At 42.9% G+C, this 8452-nt stretch overlaps 1 long non-coding RNA gene across 1 annotated transcript; it reads right to left on the bottom strand.

Annotated features, from left to right (window-relative positions):
• Positions 1-981: 981 nt before the first annotated feature.
• Positions 982-3475, bottom strand: LOC119326604. The gene is made up of 3 exons (XR_005158073.1): positions 2992-3475; positions 2116-2204; positions 982-1664 (listed from the first exon to the last, which is right to left on the bottom strand). It is a non-coding gene; the product is annotated as an uncharacterized LOC119326604 (long non-coding RNA).
• Positions 3476-8452: the final 4977 nt, after the last annotated feature.

Here is an 8452-nt window from a genome sequence, read left to right as displayed (position 1 = left end):
GTGGACCGCACCGCCCAGCCTCCTGCCCCAATGTTCCTCAGTCGTGCATCCCCGCCGAGTAGTATGCCTACCCCCTAGTCCACTCCACCGATGCTACCCCCGTGCGATTCTGCAGAGTATTCTCAATTGACAGGTTCCCCCATCTACTGAATCGTCTGCATCCCCATCGATTTCAATCGGCCGGCCGGAGTATAGGCCTTTGGATTTCAAAATTGCGGCCCTATTTGAAAACTCCTCAACCTTGAATCAAAGGTATGTGCACTTCGTGGAGTGCCCCACATTTGGAGATTTGTAATTTTTGCAACGGATTTTGCTGTGTAATGCATCCATCAGCTGGATTAAATTTGCTATTTATGTTCATTGCCGGCCTAGTATTGATCAGATTAATCAGTTCTTTCAAAAAAAAATCGGTGCTTCAAATCTATTTTAGAATTGCTGCGACGCTTCCTTTCCAATGCATCCTACAATGCTTACTGTAAACAGAGCATCCAAGTAAAAGTACCCTCAGATTGGCGGTAAAGTTGTTATGTTTTCCCTTTTTGGAATTCTATGCTTCCATCTAAGACTAAAAATGCAACCTAAATTGCACAAAATGCACCCTAAATTCGATGTTTCCATCACACAAAATTACTTCTAAATTGTCCCCTTCATACAGTTTTATATAGAAAAAATGCGCCCATGCCAAAAATACATGCATATGCATCCTCATCATGCCACCAAGCTTACTAATTTCAATGTCATGCGCCGTACTGTTTGCATCCATATTTCGTGCTTCTGTCATTTTTGATGTCATCAGTCAACCAATATTACTGTTATTTCTAGTGTATTGCTTCCATACAAATAATTCCAGAACAGACCAAATCTATCACTTCATTCCTTACAAAACATATTTACAGAAATGCCAACACAGTACATTCCGTGTGTTCTCAGGTGACACTCAACAATGAGTAAAAAGGAGTCGATCATGCTCCATAGTGGATATTCAAAAAAGTGCCCTCGCTGTTTTATTCTCAGGGGAAGACTTGTATAGAATATGTCCTTAGATGAGATCAATGTGATCAAATTTTTTGAAGATACAAAACATGTTCAAAAATTCCGAAAAAAATTGAAGACACACATTCATGTGTGATGTACAAGCTCAAAAAGTTTCAGCACCTAATTCGAACTACACTTAGGTGTTGTTTGGATAAGGGGAACATACAGATCGGGATCTCCATAAGCCAGAAAAACGGCCTAACCGTACAAAATCTTGTTTGGCTCCTTCAACCAACCCATGCATATAGAAAACTCGTTTCACAAAAGCCCAGAATTCCAGGTTTGTGGGAAAACGAGTATTAGTCATTTTTCCACAAACACGGTTAACAAATATAGATCGCAACTGCCCATCTCCGCCTCCGCCCTTTCCTGAACAACCACATTGGCGCCAATTTTTCTTTCTGCGACTCACCTCCTGCCTTTTTCCATTGCCTATATAACAGGATTTTGTTGGCCGCATGGTGCGTTCTACACACAGATCGCACAGGCTGGCTGCGATCCCTGGCCACAGGCACTGGATGGAATACATCGCCTTTGGATCTGAACTTGGCCATCTTCAATAGGACTGCACACCTCCATCGAGCTCTTGTTATCATCATCATCTTCCCGTCTTCAATCAGGATTCGTGGCTTCACCCATCATACACGGTAAGATAAACTATAGAGTTACTAAATTCTGCACTACGAATTGTTTTTGTAAATACGTTCATGCTACTGTTCATTGAATTAATTCTATTGGCAGCGAACCCTATTTTCCATACAACCCCTGATAATTTTATTTAGGCAATTCCTAGATTATACAAGATCCAACAACCTGGTAATTCCTAAATATGAATGTATGGCACATACGAGAATCAGGGTGCTCTATAAATGCACCATACATATTAAAATAATCCAACACCGAACCACAATAATATTGTCAATCAGTATATATATCCAAGTGCAGTAGTTAGTTTTTCATGAGAAGGATACAGTTTAAATCACAGTATAAGGACAATTTTGCATAACTATCAATCATACCTATCCATATTATATAGTGTATGGTAAGAGCTACGAAGTAAGCAAATGAAGATCAGAATACCTTGTGATGTCCAATGTGAAGTTGACAGCAATAAGTGGGGCAACTGAACCCAGCTTTATAGTAAATGAACTTCATGCTTGAGATCTTGGCTGCAACCCAGCAAAGTAACTGGTCAGGGAACATCCCATTAGTCGAACATGCGACAAAAATTGAAGTGTCCAGTCACACTTTGAACAAAAGATTAGTTCACTCCTAGACTCCCATTTATGTACAACTCCCAGTTCGTGTTGGCATCGCTCAACAATTGTGGACTAATCATCAACGACGTGTGAACCGACAACAACAAGATGATTAAACGCCGTAATATTTGATTTTCATCTTTAATTAGAGATGTATTTGAATAACTATTGTTAGAACTTTAAATTTATTCAAATGTTCATGAACTCCCCATTCTTTTATAGGCTTATGAACTCTCTCTCTCTCTCTCTCTCCGTCTCTCTATCTACGGCTACATGATGAAATGTTATTTTTCACCAATCTATTCAGCAAATGAAGCAACAAATAAACTACTTCAAATGGGTGTGTTCTTATGTAACATAAGAGTGTTCCCGTCCTACCTACACACCAGATTCTACAATGTACCAAGTGCAAAGCTTTTCAGCTTTCACTGCTACAAACGCACCTGAAACTTCTTGTTTTTAGAAAGACCGTGAACCTGGCCAGTTCTCACTTTGCTTTCTACAGTAGCACTCTCCTCCAAAGTTCCATTATACAAATTCCAGTATATGTAGCTAATTGCTAAGACCTGTTACTGTATTTTTCTGTCGGCAAGCGCATGATACAGACCATGAAAGAAAGATAATTATAGCTCCTCTCGGCAAGTGCATGACAGACCATGCTAACTACAGAGTTTGCAAAAGGAAAAATCAAACATACCTGCTCCTCTGAATCGCCGTCCTCGAGCTTGTCCTCTGCATCCGCTGTTAATGGTCATGCTGGTCAGGGAGCGGGGGCTACAGCTGCCTGCTGCCGCCGGCGCCCCACAGATCTAGTGGTAAAACGAGCTGGTTACGGTGCAGCCTGCACCGCCGGCATTCTAGGGAGGCAGGCATGTGCGTTGAGCTGAAGCAGCACTGCTCGACGGATAGAGCCGGCTGACGGCCGACGAAGCACAGTAGGCCTAGCGACCTAGCCGTCCAGGGGAGGGGGGGCGGGCAGCGGCGTAGGGGGGTCCAGCAGCAACCGGCGTGGCCGGAGGCGCGCACTAGGCGGCGTCCTCGCGCGGATTCATCCACGGCCGAGAGCAGGGGAGTACCGGTGTCAGCGAGCGGAGGATTAATCGGAGGGGACAGCAGGACGAGAGACTTGGAAGACGCCATGGTGGCTGATTTGGGGAAAGTGAGAGTGAGTCACGGGAGGAGAAAAGGAAACAGCCCACTCGAAGGTATCGAAACAAGGTACATGACCCACCAGTTTTTCTGTTTTCCTATCCATGCGTAACTTTTTATAAACTCGTTATTTACAAAACGTAACGTAAAACATCCGTCAAAAAAAACATAACGTACGGGGTTTCCTAAAAATCAGCTAAAAACTTGTATTCTATAATCCTAACGCTAATCTCCGCTATCCAAACAAAGCCTTAGTATAAAAAAAAAAAAAATCAGATGTGAATAGTGTCAAATACTATTCACCCCAAAGCTGACACTATTCATAGTCGAGTTTGTCTTTTTTGAATCTCTAACTGTAGATCGAGTTTTGAGCTGCTTTTTTTTTGAGCTGTAGACATACCCCTCAGGTATGTTGTACATTTTTTCAGATTTTTTGGATTGTCTAAATACAAAATGTTTAGGTTGATCCTATGATCTCACCTAAAGAGCTGATCCTATACTAGTCTCCCCCTTTATTCTCATCCTCTAGCTTCGCATAATAGAACCGTGGACTCTTTGCATGAAGCTTCTCAAAATACTCCATCGTTTTCGTCATATCGTTTAAGGACACCTCATTTCTCATCTTAGTTCGAATGTTTGCAACATCTTTGTCAGTGTATGGCAGGTTACCTAGTTTCCCATGCAAGTCTCCAAGTGTAGCCATGATCAATGCAGTTGGTATGTTCCGATTATGCAGTGTCTTCATAAACATGTAGTGCTCATATGGCACCTTCCTATGAGATCTGTAGAACCTCGTCCATTCTTCCCTACTCATCATTGGGTGTGTATGTTGCTCCTCAAAAACAGAGACTTCTCATTTTCCATTCCTCAACACCACTGCCATCCGTGCTCTGCATTCATGCCTATTCACCTTGTTTCTGCACCATTGCGGAGCAAACCTTTTTATTACCAAAATCTGGTTCTTTGTTCGATGCGGTGCCATCGTCTTCTGTTGCGTCATACCATTCAGGATCACATCCACCTTCTTTTCCTCCTACCTATCCTTTTCCCCCTCTCGCATGAACACACTCAAACTCTCTCCTGATTATGTGGTCACAACCCTTCTTCTGTGTCCTCTTTGTGTAACAAATCCTAGTGAAAACCAAGCTTCTTTGCATACTAATTATACACCTTCCGTGCTTCCTCGATGGTGTCGAACACCTAACCTACATATGGCGCAGTTGGTCGAGGAGTACTTGCATCATCAACAAATGGCATATATGTCACCTTCGATGTCATCCATGATTTCATCCTACAAAGAAAAATGGATTTAGCATCTACATTTGCGTCCATGAACATGCTCCGAGATTCTGTTATGCCATATCTATATCTGAAGTCTATAATTCTGACGAATGCTTCTATCCCTAGTCAACCATCGCATCCTACAAATCTTGAGGAATATAGGAAATATAAACTGCATACTCCTATGAATTATGCAGGCGAATTCAACATACTTTGGATGGCTTCTATCCCTATGATGCACAAACAATAGCATTGCGCCAACCCTGACGCTACACACTAGCACATATCTGACACTACATGACAGTAACATGTAAGCTTCCATCAACCATTCAAAGTGCACCATGAAGCAACACATCATGCTTCTAACTACGTATCATCATATCATTCATAAATCTTTATCAACAATACCATACTATGTGTTCAGAAAGAAATAATCTTGCATCCGACAACAAGCATCCATAAGAACGACCCCAAATATCGAGAGAAAACAACCAAAATCACTGAAACTTTATGGAATGTTCATCTTACCTCTTCATCTCCATTGTTCACTACTGGTGGATTCTGGTAAGGCGGATTAATCCCATCTTCAGAACTCCCCACAGCTTCTGAATTCATGCCCGGACACGAAGCACGATGCCAGTTTGCGTCAGGGATCCCACGATACTCAATTTCGCGGCTAAGATGCGCCATTTTTGCAAGAACGGGAGGGAAGCATTCGCGCCACGAAAGAGCCTATGAAAGACAGTCGATCGATAACAAAGCCCGATGAAGGAAGGTGTGCGTTTAGGGAGCAGTCGTTACGTACATGGAAGCACTTAGTCAGCGTTCGTTGAACACCTAGGGCGAGAGGCCTGCTAGAAAATCGGATGGCCCTGATTACCTTCATCCTACGGTGCATGCGTAGTCTAATGGATGTAATCTTGTTGTAGTCTTATGCCTAGTGGTCTCCAAAGAAAAATCTAGGTAACCATGGTGTGCAACGGCGGTCAGATGAATGTGAAAGAGTCGCGGTTCTACTCCTCGTGCTTTTTGGATGCTACGCGTACACCGCACACTGTATGTATACACATGATTATCCATCGCATGTTCGTATATACTCCATGGTTACCTTCGAATTTATCTGATGCGTTATACTCCTTTATGGGTGTTGCGAGATCAGGTGGTCGTGACCTGGCTGAAGACGTGGGTGGCATCAAGCTTAATCCAGGGGTACTGTGCCTAAAGAGCTTATGCACTGAAATGCTACTGTTGTGCAACGCTGCCCAATAACCCTTGCTGGGACTCCGCCGAGGAGTGCAGGAAGGTCTGCCCCTGAGCCTGTCATCGTAGCTCCATCTGATCGACACAAAACTCGTTGGGGCGATTAATAATGTAATACACACCCCGCATATCCTTGGATGCATGATCATGCCCGTGTATTTAATTTTCATCTGTTATTATGTCTTTTTCTATATTCACAAAAAAATATGTCTTTTTTATAAATAAGGCTTTGTTCCTTTAATCCCTCGTCAAAGGGGTTGATGAGGATTTGCGAGTGATCTCCTTGATCATCTTCAAACCCCACAAAAAATACAAGTTAATAAAGGGCGGGGCTTGTCAACATGTCCAAAATAGTTTTTCGTGTGTTCACTCTTCCATTGGCTTAGTATAATCATAATAATCATGCAACTAAAGAACAACCAATGTTCCGCATGTTATTGTAGTACTCAATTTTTTCTTACAGCTGCATGATTGGGTGTTTTATTGCATGGTGCTGGTTCTGTTCGGAGGGAGTTGTAGCGACCAGACCTCAAACAGTAGTCTTTGTGCATCAGTGCCAAAATAGTTTTTCGTGTGTTCGCTCTTCCATTGGCTTAGTATAATCATAATAATCATGCAACTAAAGAACAACCAATGTTGCGCATGTTATTGTAATACTCAATTTTTTCTTACAGCTGCATGATTGGGTGTTTAATTGCATGCTACTGATTCTGTTCGGAGGGAGTTGTAGCGACCAGACCTTAAACAGTCTAGTCTTTGTGCATCAGTGTAAACCCTGAATCGGTAATGCTGACACGCACAGTATTTGAGGATTTATAACAGAGTTTCAGTCACACACTTATTACATCGAATGTCTTAAAAGAGAACTTATTACAATAATATGGCTTAAGGCCATCTAAATACGATAACAACGGAAGGCTTGGAAGATAAAGTGAGTCCATCAACTCCAACGGCATAGCTGAGTGAACGACAACGACCTATGACACCTTACTCGTTGTCTGAAAAGTCTGCAACATGAAATGTTGCAGCCCGAAACGGGTCAGCACATGGTATATGCTGACAATGTAACACGGAGAGTAATGAACAGAATAAATGCTATCACTACATGCATATAAGGCTGGTGGAAAGCTCTATGGTTACAGTTTTGCATAAAGCCAACTTTTCCCTACAACAAAGAATAAATTTTATTTAACTATCATGGTGGTTGACAAACATTGAGAAGGTTCCTCCAACTCAATCCCAATTAAGCATCATCAATAAACCCAATCAAATTAATTTAGAGTGATGAGATCAACATGATAATCCAAGAACCAGATACTCAAGATGTCCATAACCATGGACACGTCTAACCATGATTAGTTTATACACTCTGCAGAGGTTTGTGCACTTTTCCCCATAAGACTCGAACACATCCATGGTCGGAGATTCGAGACATAGTCTTTCTGAAGCATTAACTCTCTACTCTGGGTAGGCAGTACTACCTATAACCCACTATATCTGCTAGTCTACCTCTTCAAGAGCTTCACGCAACTTACTCAACTATGCCAAAGCCCATATTGGCTTGTGGCTGCACACAAAAGTTTCCAGCATGAATAATCTTATGATCCCTGTCGGTGTCAAAACCGGCAGATCTCGGGTAGGGGGTCCCGAACTGTGCGTCTAGGCGGATGGTAACAGGAGACAAGGGACACAATGTTTTTACCCAGGTTTGGACCCTCACGGTGGAGGTAAAACCCTACTCCTGCTTGATTAATATTGATGATATGGGTAGTACAAGAGTAGATCTACCATGAGATCAAGGAGGCTAAACCCTAGAAGCTAGCCTATGGTATGGTTGTTGTTCGTCCTACGGACTAAAACCCTCCGGTTTATATAGACACCGGAGAGGGCTAGGGTTACACAGAGTCGGTTACAATGGTAGGAAATCTACATATCCGTATTGCCAAGCTTGCCTTCCACGCCAAGGAAAGTCCCATCCGGACACGGGACGAAGTCTTCAATCTTGTATCTTCATAGTCTTGGAGTCCGGCCAAAGATGATAGTTCGGCTATCCGGACACCCCCTAGTCCAGGACTCCCTCAGTAGCCCCTGAACCAGGCTTCAATGACGACGAGTCCGGCGCGCATATTATCTTCGGCATTGCAAGGCGGGTTCCTCCTCCGAATAATTCATAGAAGATTTTGAACACCAGGATAGTGTCCGGCTCTGCAAAATAAGTTCCACATACCACCGTAGAGAGAATAATATTTACACAAGTTCAATCTGCTGACGTATCTCGTGGCATGATGTCACACCACGGCCAAGCCTTTATTCGAATTGTTTTTACTGTTCCACCTCAGCGCGTTTAGCGAAGCGGTTTCCTTGGCACGTCCTGTCAAAGCAGAGATCGTGTCCCCTTATTCCGGGATTCTCATTAATACGGGCATGGGTATCCCAACCGCGTCCGTTGGCACGCCCCCTCCATCGAA

This window comes from Triticum dicoccoides, chromosome 6B (genome assembly GCF_002162155.2).
Source record: "Triticum dicoccoides isolate Atlit2015 ecotype Zavitan chromosome 6B, WEW_v2.0, whole genome shotgun sequence".
In the NCBI taxonomy this organism is placed as follows: Eukaryota; Viridiplantae; Streptophyta; class Magnoliopsida; order Poales; family Poaceae; genus Triticum; species Triticum dicoccoides.
This window is presented reverse-complemented; position numbering and strand designations above follow the sequence as displayed.